Raw genomic sequence first — 15,665 nt, forward strand, 5'->3', positions numbered from 1 at the left:
GCAGAGCCCCATAGCTGCTGAGTTAACTCTTCGGCAAGCTGGGGAGTCTGTCCAGGGGTTCAACTTCACCTACTTCTACTGCTCCCTTTCCACCAGCTAAGCTAGTCGCCGGAGGTTAAAGTAGTGTTTCTTCAGATGGAGAGAAATGGTCAAGTTAACTCAACTATAAGGGCAGGAAATCCTAGCAATGCTACCTAAATGGGCTCCCCACCCTGGCCCCCCTCACTTCATCCCCTCGGTGCCTTCAGTTCCCTCATTCTCAGCTCTTGACTTGGGTCTGACTTGAACAGTACAAAGGTTTTTTAGCATTTTTCTTTTTCTGTTTTGAGGAGAAAGAGGAGCCAAAAAGAGTCTAGGACAACGGCTAGAAGTGAAAGGGAAACTGACAACAGAGAACACAGAGGTTTTGCTTGGATTTTCTCTGCTAAGGGTTTTGTACTGAAAATGGAGAGGGAGAAAATGGATGACAGAGAATTGGTACCCAAAGAGAATGCTCATCACCTACGAATTCAAGTCACCTGGCCCAAATGAACTACTGGACACTGATCTATACTATGTGATATTAGAAAGATCACAGAATATGAAAAAAAGTGAAAATGTTTGGCTGAGCCAGAGCACAGCAAAACTTGACTTTGGGAAGATGCCAGAATTTAAGGATCATTAAAAAAGATAGTGATTATTTTCCAAAGTAAATAGTGGTTACAGAACACACCATAACACAACACAACACAATACAACAACAGCAAACAAAATTTCATCAAGAGCAAATCATGCCAGACTTAATCTTACATCCTTATAGTTTATCTGAACTTTAACAAAATAAATGATAATGTATGTCATATTATTCTTGTGGAAACTATGGAAAATACATAACCAATCATTAAGACAATTAGTCAATATCCAGACCCCAAAAGTACTTATACTTAGGGTCTCCAGGGTCTGTGTTTAGTCTTCCTTGACCTTTTAAAAATCAGTGACCTAAGAACATAGATGGTCTGCTCATCAAATTGACCAATGACAGAACAGCAAAGGATAGCTAATGATGACAGAGTCAAAAAAGCTGATGACAGGTAGAGAGAATTTAGTTGAATTTAAGAATATGAAGTTCAATAGAGGATAAAATCTTAACTCAAAAAATCAGTTTAACAGGTACAAGGTGGAAGCAGTAATGGGAGCATGCAGTTTACCTGAAAAAAAAAATTTGAGGGATAACTGTGACAGTCAAGAACTCTTGTTTTTCCATTAAGATACACTTACTTTGGGCAGCTAGGTGGCACAATGGATAGAGCACCAGCCCTGGAGTCAGAAGGACCTGAGTTCAAATGTGACCTCAGACACAATGGTTGCCTAGCTGAATGACCTTAGAGAATTCATTTAACCCCATTGCCTTAAATAAAAAAAAAAGATACAATTACTTGCAGGAATAAGGTAGTGATGGTCCCACCGTACTCTTTGCTGACTAGAAATTAAAGTTGAAGGACCTTCATAAGTAGGACAATATTCAAAAAGAAAATTCAAGAATGATGAAGAGATTTGGTCAAAGGAACTGGAGATGTTTAATTTGGAGAAGAAGAGACTCAGGGAGAATGTAATCAATATGTAAAAACAAGTATTTGAAAGACTGGCACACGAAAAATTTCCATTTGACCTCATAGTGTGGGATTAGAGGTACAAAGTGGAAGATGGAAATAAAAATTAATTTAGGCTTGATATTATTGAAACACTTCCTAAATCATTTGAAGCATCCCAAGTGTAATGGTATGCCTTGTAGGTGATAAGATTCCCCCCCAGCTACTACTAAGGCACAGAGACCTGAGGGTAGCTGGAGAGAGAAAGACTGGACCTTACTTCCAGAAAAACCTCTAGACATAGACAGTAGGTGGCATCCAGCAGTGATTGAGGTGGCTTAGGGTTAATAGTGACAGGTATCTCCATTTCACTTCAGGCAAAGAGAGCATTAGTTTTCTTATCTTTGTGTGTGTGTGTGTGTGTGTGAGGCAATGAGGTTAAGTGGCTTGCCCAAGGCCACACAGCTAGGTAATAATTAAGTGTCTGAGACTGGATTTGAACCCAGGTACTCTTGACTCCAAGGCCACTTAGCTGCCCATGGCTTTACTCCAACCCATCAAGAACTATCACTAGTTTGAAATTGAAAGGGAAGTTTGCTCTTCCTAGCAGCCTTTTCTCTCATGATTTGTTTCTAGGAGTAACTGAATCCTAAATTTATATGCCAGGCTTGTATAGTCTAGTCTCACTCTTCCATCTTGATTCTGCTAATCAAGCCTTTTTTTCCCCTGGTCTGAAGTTAGGAACATTCTCTCCCTTATCTTTTCTATTTATAAGCTTTAAATAAAATTCAAATGCTGCTTTGCATTTCTGCTGGTCAACAGGATTTTATAGTAAGTAAATTATATAAAATTGAAGACAACAAAGAACTTTCAAGCCAAAATACCTGGCTAAAGTATTTATACTTATAGTGGTTACAGAACACACCATAACACAACACAACATAATACAACAACAGCAACAGAACTTCATCAGGAATAAATCATGCCAGACTTAATCTCACTTCCTTTTATGAGGAGGTTAATAAAATAGAGGAGCACTATGTAGTTTTTTTCCAGGAAGAGCTACTTATTGGTCTGCTTCCCTTGGGTCACTTCCTACTACCCTGGAGCTACAGATTTTTGGTTTGACTGCTTCTGCTATGTCCTGACAGAATCAGTCCTTTTTGATAGCTTATCTTGGCTTATTTCTTAGCATATTTCTAAGCATATTTCATGTTTAGCTCTCTAGTCGTTTCCTCCTTCTACATAATCCTTTTCAAAATCAAGAGTGGAACAAGCCCAAGAATTAAAATGAAACTCTGTATTCTAGGGTCAGACTTCAGAACTCTTCAAGAAGAGGTTGGATGACTATTTGGTGGCTTGATATAGTGGGCATTCCTTTGGGTATGGGTTGTATAAGATGATTCTGGAATTCTATGAGCATCTACAGTGGATGAATAACCTACCTGCAACAGTTATATACCTCAGGCAAATAAAATGTTTTCTTGGGTTCAGTAATAGTACAAAGAATAAAGACGTGATTTTTGGTTTTATATTTTTTTATTTTGTTTTCTTTGGTGTTTCAGTGGAAGTAAAGGGAAAGTTCTTTTGAGATGAACTGATCCTATTTTAATCCACATTCAAGACTTCCAAAATTATTAATCTTATTAATAGTGAAAATTTGAGGTTGTTTCATATAATAATTCAAATTGTATATGTGGTAAATATTCAAAAGTGTACTTAAAAAGTTATGTATTATGTAAGTTTGCTAGCATATTTTTCCTTAAGATATGATTTTTCTCTTACCACATTCAATTTTGATCAATGCATAGCATGGCAACAATGTAAAGACTATCTGCTAAGGGAGGTGGGGAGAAGGAAGTGAGATTAGGGGAAAAACTGTAAATTTAAATTGTAAATTGTAAAATTAAAAAAATTTTTAAAGTTTAGTTACTATCCAGGGAAATTCTATGAGAAAAAAATCATTGACCCTTCTTCCCACTTCCTCTAGAAGCTTCTTGATTAAAGAGAAAAAAGCTGATCAGTCTTTTCTATCTAAACTAGTGAAGTTCATTTTCCCCAGACATTTCTCCACATGGTATCTTCAAAGAATTAGAATTTGTACTATTGCTTTCTAATCCAGAGCATTTCCCTTTTTTATTGCTTATAAATGATTATATAGCATAAGATTATCACTTATCAGTTATCACACTTATCACAGAAGGAATCAGCATATCTATGTGATAATCCAATAATAATGTTTTACACTTATCTATTTTTTTTAACTTTTTAAAGTCCTTTCACATTTGTTATCTCATATTTATTCAATAACACCTACATTAATCAGCAACTTAATGATTTTGGACAATGATTTTGGAGATTACTGGTTTCCCAAGGAGCATTCAAAGGTTTCCTTGTTCATTTGAAGATGTCAGAAGTTTCTAAGAGGAAAAGATATCACAAATGATAGAAATATCTATTTTTCTAAATGTATTATCATCTGAAACTGAAAAGGAAAATTAAAACAAGACATTACTATTATGGAAGCGATAGGTTCAAATATACAGATAATAGTTAGGAAACCTCACCATCTACTGGAAAAAGGTGGTAATTACAATGATCTTTAACCAATTGATTTAAAAAATTCATTAGGGTGTTAATTTTCCATCATTCTGGGATGGGTTATTTATTTTTTGTTTGCTTTTTTAGTTCTCAATTAATTAAAAAATGATGTCTGGAATAAGAAAAAGATCCAATCATTCTATTGGATATCAAAGGGATTTGATATAGATTTAAACAATCAATACAAATAGAAATTGGGGGGATATAAATAATGGAGGAGGTGGATATAAGAAAGTAACAAATAAGTGATATTGGTACTTGAACCAAGCCTTGATAGAAACTAAGGATTCCAAGAATTACAAAAGGTAAAGATGAAGGGTTTGTTAGAGGCATGGACATCGCCCAGATTGCAGAGAAAGATCTATTCTTTGTTTCCAGGAAGAGATTAAATTGAGAGGTAAAGTCTAGGCTGAATAAACATGCCCTCTGCCATTTTTATTTTTTTTATATATTTATATGGCCTTGATCTCAGTTTATAGGGACTGGAGTACCCCCTCCCTCTCCTATACCCAGCAGCATTTGATTTGACCCAATCGACTAGGCAGCCTGCCTGTAGTGAGAGAGTTTTCCCTGTTCTTCCATTCAATGAGTCATTAAGCACTCCAAATGATGCTAATTATAGTAAATGAGATTAAAATTAACTAGTTTCATATTCTTCAAAAGAGGAAGAGTGATAAAGGAACTCATTGAATAAGTACTCATATATAAGTATTTTTATTCTTATACAAATTAAATCAACATTAACAAACACAATCAGAACTTTAATTTACAGAATATTAACAGAATTCAGGAGCTTAACCTATAAGTAGTCTCTGAGGATGATTTCTAAGTCTCATCAGAACATAGCATTATCACATTTTACCTCATCACTGCACTATCATAACCAGTTAAGCTTGAGTCAGTCTTCATTTCAATAGTCCCATTTTCCCATGCAAAAGATCCCCTTGGCCCCAAGGCCACTGTCATAACCTCAATCAACTATTCCTGTGGTCCTGAACTCCTCCTGCTGCTGCTGTTGAACTCCCTTTCATCTGAACCTTCTCAAGGAAAAGTCAAGGGACTGTCAGGGACCTAGCAAGCTCAGGTGGGTGTGTACTTCCTTGAACCCAGGTGAGGAGCTACCATGTGGACAAATCAACAAGATACCAACTGGAGTAGAGTGACCAAAGAGACTCATCCTGGAAATTTTTTCTTTTAACAGATATGGCCCCCTACCCACATAAGGCTATAGTAGAGTGAATGAAGGACAGACCATTCAAGGCTCTTCACATCATATTAAAACATCAAGCAATGGGTCACCACATGACCAGAGGCAGGTTCAAAATTCCCACGAGGTCAATTGGAAACAGGTCGAGAAAATGTGGCAAATGTGGCAAAACTCACAGAATTACAAAAATATTAATTGGAAAGATTCCAGTGGCCCTCTAATCTAACATCTATCTGTCAGAAATCCTTTCTACAACAAAAAGGATAAATGGTCATTCAGTCTTTGCTTGAAGATATCAGGTGTGGGAGAACATTCTACTTCACAAGGTAGCTATTCCACTTGGGGAGGGCTCTAATTATTAGAAAGGTTTCTTACATCAAGGTCAAATTAGTAACTTTCTAGGGCTCCACATAATGACCCTTCATATGTTTAAAGGTAAATGTCATATCATCTGGTAGCTAGGAGGTGCATTTGGTAGTGCTGGGCCTAGAGTCATGAGGACCTGAGTTTAAATATATTAGGTATGTGACCCTGGGCAAGTCATCTAACCCTGTTGTCTCAGTTTCCTTCTCTTGTAGAATGAGCTGGAGAAGGAACTGACAAAGCACTCTAGTGCCTTTGCCAGGAAAAGCCCAAAAGGGATCATGAAGATTCAGATATAACTGAAAATGACTGAGCAACACAACAAAATGTTACATTGTCCCTGAATCTTTTCTTTTCCAAGATAAGAAACCCACAATTTCTTCAATCAGTCTTCATATCACATGATCTTGAAGTCTTTCAGCATTCCTAGTTGCTCTTCTCCATCCTTTTTAAAAAAAAATTAATGAGGCAATGGAGTTAAGTGACTTGCCCAAGGTCACACAGCTAGTAGGTATCAAATATCAATTGTCTGAGGTCAGATCTGAACTCAGGTCTTCCTGACTGCAAGGCCAGTGCTCTATCCACTGCATCACCTAACTGCCCCTGGTTGTTCTTTTCTAGGTACTCTCCAGTTTAGCACTATTTTCTAATTTTGGCAACTGCTATTGAACTCCGGTTCTGATCAAGGGAAGGGTACAATGGTTGGAGGAAAGAATTCTTATCTATTGTGGGGGATTATAAAAACCTTCATTAAGAATTTGTATTATTCTAAATGCTTTAAACTAACAGAAAAAAAAATGTTTTTATGTATTCAGGACCTTGTCCCTGATGGAAAAAAAAACCAAACAAACAAATCCCAAAAGTTTATCTTCAAGATCTCTAATGACAAACTAAGAGTATCACTGAAATATAGGTAAATTGTTCTACTTAACTAATCTGGTAATCTTTTCAAAAAAAGAAAATTAATTTAATCATTTATGATTTGTTCTTTATGATACTGGCTCTTTGGGATCACCATTTCTACTAGACATCTAGTAATTCATTCAAGAATTGAAATTAAATTCACTGACCTATAGTTTTCAGTTTCCAGTACTCCAGCACTTTTTCTGTTTTCCATGATCTTGCAGAAATCTCTGGTAGTGATTTATAAATTATATCTACCAATTCTTTCAATAATAATCCCATACAGTTTTGTACCTTTATTCTCATAAATCATAAAACTCTATCCACTTAGACACATGGCCTTTGTATATTCAAACATCTACAACTGAATAAATATTAAATGTGTTAAAGCAATATATGTCAAAGTATCATAAATTCCTTATTATAGCATAAAGCTGCTACTACATTCCCAAAAAGCTGTTTTAAAAGAGCATGAATTCCTGTAAGTTCTTCCAAAATAGAAAATTCTTAAAGACTGGCCTAGTAACAAACTTTCTATCATTTAACAATAATTGAGAGCAATTATTTGATTTATTAATAATAAGTATTTATTTAGTGCTATGTGCCAGAATCTATGCTAAGTACTAGGGTGATCATCAATAAAAGCTAATCATAAGAATAGATGATGAGTTTTTTCAACCACAGAAACTCATTAACTGGTGGAGAGAGTACCTACACTAGTAAAATCACAGATCTTTGTATAGGTTTTTGTTCATAGGGTTTTTTTTCTAAATCACAGATCTTTTGAAGATGAAGAGTTATATGCAACATTGTCTTTCAGAATGAAGTACATGAACTTAATGTGCCAAAGAGAAGGGGATGGAATATTACCAAAAGCAAACAAAAATCTTACCAAAAGCAAAAAAAAATTATAAAATCTTATAAATGCTTAAGATGCTGTGAAAAAGTGGGAGAGGACTTTATAAGGGGAATATAAATGAGGAGATATACTGATTAAAAAAAACTAGAACTGATGTCAACAACAAAAAAATCTGATGTGGAAGAACACAACTAAATGAGTCAAAGCTGGTCCATCCTGTGAAATTCATGTGAGGAGAACACAAGAGAAAACAATACATAGGGAACTCTCTAGAAGCTTGCTTTATTTGCCCTGGTATAATGTTCTTTTCTTAAGGCATCAGCAAACATTTATTCATTTATTAAGCACTGAGGATAGCAAAAACAAACAAACAAACAAGCAACCACTCCTCTCAAGGGTTTTACAATCTCATAGGGGAGATGACCTGTAAACAACTATGTGCAAATTATGTATGTAGAGAAAATTTGGAAATAACCTCAGAGAGAAAGTATAGACAGTGAGGGGTTTGTTTTCCAATTATAAACAATAGTAGTTTCTATCTATTATTTTTTATAAGGTTTGGAATTTTATACTTTTTCCCCATCCTCCCTTCCCTTCCTCCTGTCCCCCGCAGAAGGCAATCTGATAATCTTTACATTGTTTCCATGCTATGCATTGATCAAAATTGAATGTGTTAAGAGAAAAAAAACATATCCTTTGGGGAAAAAATAAAATATTAGAGATAGCAAAATTATGTAGTACATAAGACAACTTTTCTTTTTAATTGAAGGTAACACTCTTTGATCTTTGTTTAAACTCCACAATTTTTTCTCTGGATCCAGATGGTATTTTCCATCATGGATCACCTAAAATTGTCCCTGATTATTGCACTGATGAATTGAGCAAGTCCATTAAGGTTGATCATCAACCCCATATTGCTGTTAGGGTGTACAATGTTCTTCCGGTTCTGCTAATCTCTTCAGCATCAGTTCATGAAAGTCTTTCCAGGCTTCTCTGAATTTCCATCCCTCCTGGTTTCTAATACAACAATAATGTTTCATAACACATATATACAATTTGTTTGGCCATTCCCCAACTTGATGGGTATCCCTTAAATTTCTAATTTTTTGCCACCACAAACAGGGTTGCTATGAATATTCTTGTACAAGTGATGCTTTTACCCTTTTTCATGATCTCTTCAGGGTATAGACTCAGTAGTGGTATTGCTGGATCGAAGGGTACATATTGCCCACAATAGTTCTGATGTGGGTCTAGACATGAATTTCTGAGAGTCAGTTCAGGTAGAAAAACACATGCAAGCATACGAGGTTGGGAAGTGAAAATCTACCAACTTTATTTTTGGAAACTCAGACTTTTTATAGCAAAAAACTTATCTCAGGAATGATTCGTTAAAGGAGACCCAGTTTCCCAATTTCCTGGGTAAATTTACAATATTTGTTCTTAGAAATCTGCATACTTCTCTATCAGAAAAACCTTTTACAACCACCTCTGGAGCCACAGATTATCCCAGGTCAGGTTTCACTGGTGAGCCAATGGATCCATACAATGAGCAATAATCCACACATATCTTTGATGGAAAAAGTCACCAAGTTTATGTGAATATCACTCCTGGGGCTGGCCCTCTACAGATTCCCCCTTCTTAGGTATGCTGAAGCTTTAGGTGATATGTTAGGACATCTATGTTTTGTCCCAGTGACAAAAGGTGTTTAATACAAATGGGTATTATACACAATATCAACAATAATGCAAAGATACCAGGAAGCATGCTCACTAATAGATTCATAAAATGAAAAAGATGAAATCTATTAACAAAATTAAACAAATTATCCACAACTGAGTCCATTTCCATTCTAGGTGCTAATGCAATATCATTAACAATTTTGTACAATTGATTCATATTCATAGTTATAAAATCATTATACCATATTCCATTCAAATGACCTTTTATATTATCCCATGGAATAAGTGAAGTATTATATTTTAAAGGAGTAACACAAATAGCAGAAAATCTATAATCATATTGCAATTGACCCTTGTGTTCATTACATAGGTTTGTAATGCATTAATGAAATGATAAAGATCATTAATTCTCTCCTGAGCATTTTCTGATAATTCTTGAATATATTTAGCTTCCAATTTTTTTCTTTATTTCCTACTTGTACAGATATAGTCACTGAAGTAGCTGCTATAATGGCTGCTATGATACTTAATATTTCAAACACAATGCAACTAACACAGCTCTACTGCCTAATTCTCTCTATTTTTTTTTCTAAGAACTCATCAGCAGGAGACATATACCAGCCTTCTACCTTGAAAGGTATTATAGCAAATTTTTGTTGTGTTATCTTGAAAACAACGTCATCACCCTCCACTTCCTTATTTATACATGCTTGAATAGTGTAATTGTAACAGTTAACATTATATCCCCTTTTTTCTCTGATAATATTGACATCTTTGAAAGATCCTATCATGAAGGCACTATCTGATCCTGTGCATACAGTCACAGAAAATTTCTTTTCTGCTAAGATATTTTGTCCAACATCTTATTCCACTGTATACCTTATCTCATCTATAGCTGCCATAACCTTCCATATCTCTGAATTGGTTAACCCTATTTCTGGATAAATAATTAGTTTAATATAGCCTGGAATACCCCATGGAACAACTCTATCAGGAGAATTCCACCCTTGTAGCAAAACAGAATGATCATGAATTCTTCTATTTGGGGTATGACAGGCAACCCAGGGTGGAAAACATTCATTTTTGAAATCCCAAGCATGTAAATTTAAACAAGGAGATTCTGTAGGAAATATCTTTCTTCCTTCAATACAAATGGAATTGCTGATATTTATAAAGTCCTAAATGCTCCCCTACTATAAATATTTGGATGAGTTGAATGATTAGTTTTACTTAATTTAACACATGGTTCAACAGTATATGTTTTACAAAAACATATGGGTGTCACAGTATTTAAACAAGAGAAATTATGCCTAACTTTTCTTCTCAGCATTTCTTCTTTGATATCTCCAGTAGGAACTTCGTTACATCCCAAATAATCTGCAGATTCCCCAATTAAATACAATTTCAGTCATACTCTCTCCCCATTGTAGAGTAGTGATCCATGGAGGGTTTTGAACATAAGTCCAATATTCAATTCCTTTTACAGTCCCCAAATTGTTCATGAGTAATGTAAGCATCATAAATTGTCCCATAACTCCATGATGTATTCTTCTCTCATCTTTTTCCTTTTTGATTTCTTAAGTGTAAGTTATTCATTTTCTGTATTACTTGATTCATCTGGTCTGCATGGTCTGATGTTTCTTTCTGGTACCCAGATAGTTTCTCCATCTGTGGACAAACAGAAGCATAACCTCAACCCCAAGTTAATAATGGATCCAGTCATTTTCATTGTTGATGCTTTAGGATCCTTCTACATGACCATGCCCTTCTCTTCATGTTGCATATCCATAAAAATAAATCTTTCTGCAAGTGTTAATTGTTTATCATTCAATGTTAAAAAAATTCATGGTATATAAGGTGAGATTTATTCTCCTTCCTTGTTTCCCCTTTGTCCCTATATATTCCCCCTTCTTTTGCACTTCCAGCAATCTCTTAAGATCTTTATATTTTCTTTCTACTAAATCTAGACCACTGGGGTTATAGGGAATACCTGTAATATATTTTATATTGTAATATAGGCAGAATTGTTTAAATGTCATAGAAGTATATCCAGGGCCATTATCTGTTTTATGGATTTTGGTATCCCTGCAATAGCAAAACAATGGAATAAATGATCAATCAAACCTTTTGTAGCCTCTGAACTCTGTCCTATTGCCATTGCACATGAACCAAATATATCTACAGTAACAAGAATGAATTTCATTTTTCCAAAAGATGTATAATGAGTCATATCCATCTGCCACAATTCATTAGGAACTTGGCCTCTAGGATTCTTAGAATAATTTGGAGGGGTAAGTAAATATGGAATGCTCAGTTGACAGGATATTACTATATTCCTTGCTTCCTCTCTGGTGATTTAAAATTCTTTCCTAAATAAAGAGGAACTCTGGTGAAATTTTTTGTGACACTGCCTAGCTTGCCCTTCTACTAAGCTTATATGAAGTGCAAGGGTTAATTGATCAGTCCTATGGTTGCCTTCATATATGGGCCCAGGCAATCCAGTGTTGGAATGTATATATTCAATAAAAAAAGGTTATATCTATCTCTTATAACTTCTTGTAACTCGTTAAAGAGATGATATAATTCTTCGTCAGTGCCATGTTTAATAAAAGCTGTTTCTATGTATCTGACCACATGATAACTATACTTACTATCTGTAAAAATGTTAAGGGCTTGTGGCTGTTCTATTTACCAATAATTGGGCATATAATTCATCCTTTTATTTTGATTAAAAATAATTTTGAATTGTATTTATGCTTGGACCTACAGGTCTAGAATAAGGTCCATCAAATTGTTTAAAAATTTCAGGAAACCTAGAGTGTCATAACTTCAGATATTTTCCCTCATTACCTCTACAGAGCAATCAATTATTAACTCCGGGCTTGGACATCATTATAGTAAAATAGTTTATGTTGATAAAACTAGATCATATAACTTTTCAACATCTTGCTCATCAGTAAATTGCCTAACTCTGGGTTGCATAATTTTCAATCTCCCGATCATTTTTCAAAGCCTCTCACATTTATTCAGTATTATTGGAACTAATTGCTGTTAAGCTATAACTTCCCAATTTCTTATACAACCTTTTTTCTAAGGTTACCATTTTAGCTTCTTTAAAATTAAACAATAAATTCTTAGCCTACATGAAACATAATGTTTCCATGATGACATCTCATTCTCTTATAGTTAACCTTATAACTAAATATCTGTTACACATAAATTTCTTTCACATCTGTTTTTATAAGCTTATTTTCCTCTTGTTCAAATACACTACTATTTTCAAAAAGAAAATAAAAGTCTCTATGAATTTAGTTATTTATATAATAATTTCAAAAAATCCAATGTAAAACTTTTACCAATGCTAGGGTTACAGGATACATATATAATTTCTTCTTAAATAACAGATACTAAATAAGTTACTTTGGTCTTACATATAAATATTCCCTTTAAGAAACACTAGGTGGAAGAGCACCGCTTTTCACAATCTCTCTGAGCCAAAAGACCTTGAGAAATATAATCTTGTTGGCAAGGTATTCTCCAGTTTTCTTATTACAAATCTTTACAAAGGTGATGGATGATACTTCAATTCATCCATTGTTTGTTACTGTAACACAATATTAAAGTTTTAAAAACTTGTCTGAATCTGTTCTTATACAAAGTTTATTAATTATACATAACACATTTCAATTTAATGTATATTCCCTTTATTCCCTAAAACTCGGTAAGATATAAAAATTTCTTCAGTCCAGATGTTTCTAAAATCCTTTTTTAGGATTACAAGATTTTCTTTAAAGTTCTCTTTTTTTTAGGTGTTTTTTATTTTTGCAAGGCAAACGGGGTTTTAAGTGTCTGAGGCTGGATTTGAACTCAGGTACTCCTGACTCCAATAAAGTTTTCTTAATGATCTTATAAATCCCAAACTCATATTCAAAATTACATTAAATTATTTTCCTTTTCGAAATATAAAAGTTTGCAAATCCTTCTTATCTGTATCAGTGCTATTCTAACTTCTCAATGCTCTAACTTAAAAAGAGCTTTCTATCTTCACTGACAAGATGAGGTTCTGGGAATTGGAGATTGCTCACATTTTGAGATATTAAGGTAGTATGCACTAATTATTTACCTTTACTATTTATCATTCCTTATTCACCCCCCTTTTTTTATTTTATACATATATATATATATATATATATATATATATATATATATATATATATATATATATCGTGATAATTAAGACCAGTCCAAAAATAATTTTAGGGACAATTTCAATTTCTCCTAGGTACCTTATAAGTATAATTTACCAAATTTGTCTATCAGACCAGAAAAGAGACACTAGAAAATAAGATAAAATAGTAGAACCCCTTCTCCTCCAAAAACAACATGATTCTCAGGAAAAATATCCTTTTTTGATGCCAAAAATGAGATTTGGAAAAAAAAGATCTAATTTTGAAAAGAGACAATGGGGGAGACTTCTGGCCAAGATGGCAGAGAGAAGACAGGCACAGTTCTAAAGTCTCCTGATCTCTTCCCCATCTATCACATGAAACAAACCTCTTAAAAGAAATCTGACTTAAAAAAAACCCAGAAAGAAAAGCCAAGAGAAAGAACATCTACCTCAGGATTTGTCTCCAGCAGGAGTTGTGGCTGAATTCGGGCGGGTGAGTCTGGGCCCAGAGGGAAGATCATCCCCGATCAACCAGACTAGCAGCTGAATTGGAAACTGGAGTCTGAGGGCCCGAGAGCCAGACCTGCTGGATCAGAGGTGGGGCTGGACCATGGGGGCGTGGGTCTGGGCGGGGAGCAGAGGCACTGGTGTTGGAGCTGTCCCCCTTGAGATCCCTCACAAGGCTGGGGGGAGAATTCTGGAGCAGGGGAGCTGCGGACACCATCCCTGGGCTCCTCTGGTCTGAGTTCCATTACAACACTTACACAACACAACACTTACACCAACACAACACCCATTACAGACTTCTCCCCTAACAAACAAATGCAAACTACTTCGGCCTCAGGCCCAGGTGTGTGAGCAGAAGAACCAGTCCAGCTGAGGAAGCCCACCATTGATTGAAGGCAAAAGAATTCAATAACCTCCAACTCCTTCCTTCAAGGAAAAGGAGAGGGCCTCAACCAAGGTCACAGACACTCCAGAGAAATCAACCAGCACCTCCTACTGGCCAGCCAGAGAAATTGCATTAAGTGAGTAAAGCCTTTAGGGATCCCAAGCCCCTGTGAACCAGCCCCCCTACAACTCAAGGTCTCAGCAAAATGAAGAAGGGTCAACGGAAAGGTGGATCCATAGAAAAATTTTTGGAAGGGAAAGACCCTAACTCAGAGAGACCAGGAACCTCTGAGGAGAATACAATCTGGTCTTCAGCACAGAAAGACTTCCTTGAAGAAATAAGGAAGGAGTTTAAAAATCAACTAGAAAATTTGGGGGGGGGGGGACAATTAATACCTTGCAACAAGAAAACAAATCTCTCAGATCTTCAAATGGGCAAATGCAAAAAAGAAATTAATTCTCTCAAAGCCTCAATTGGGCAAATGGAAAGCTCTTTCAAAAGTAGAATTGACCAATTAGAAAAGGAGTTGCAAAAGGTTAACGAAGAAAACTCCTCCCCCCCCGAAAAAGAATGGAGTCTACAGAAACTAATGACTCCATGAGACAACAAGAGTCAGTTAAACAAAATCAAAAAATAGAAAAAATAGAAGCAAATGTAAAATACCTCATCAACAAAACCATTGACCTCGAGAATAGATTGAGGAGGAGCAACCTGAAAATTATAGGACTTCCTGAAAACATTGAAGAGAAAATAAGCCTGGACTTAATATTACAGGATCCAGTGATGGAAAACTGCCCTGATATCATGGAATCGGAGGGCAAAGTAGTTATTGAAAGAGTACATTGATCCCCACCAGAAAAAAATCCTAAAATGAAAACACCAAGGAATGTTGTGGCCAAACTGCAGAACTATCAGATAAAAGAGAAAATCCTGCAAGCAGCCAGAAAGAAACAATTTAAATATCAAGGAGTCACAGTAAGGATCATGCAGGACCTGCCTGCATCAACTTTAAGGGATCAAAGGGCTTGGAACAAGATATTTCGAAGCTTGGAATGCAGCCAAGAATCTACTTTCCTGCAAAGCTGAGCCTTCTCTTCCAGGGAAAAAGATGGACATTTAACGAAATGGAAGAATTCCAAAAATTTCTGATGAAAAGACAAGAGCTAAACAGAAAATTTGGGCATCAAACAGGAGGTTCAAGAGACACATGAAAAGGTAAAAAAAAAAAGGGGGGGGTGGTAAAAGAAAAAAAAATTGCAATCCAGTAAGTTGAAACTGGCTATATCCCAGCATGGGGGTAAAAAAAAAATTCTCATAAACCTTGAGAAATGCAACTCTAACAGAGAGAATACACCTAGCCAGAAATGATGGACATTCATGACCTATCCATGAGACTACTATCTAATGGGATGTAACTGGCTTTA

Source organism: Macrotis lagotis, chromosome 1 (assembly GCF_037893015.1).
Source record: "Macrotis lagotis isolate mMagLag1 chromosome 1, bilby.v1.9.chrom.fasta, whole genome shotgun sequence".
NCBI classification, from domain to species: Eukaryota; Metazoa; Chordata; class Mammalia; order Peramelemorphia; family Peramelidae; genus Macrotis; species Macrotis lagotis.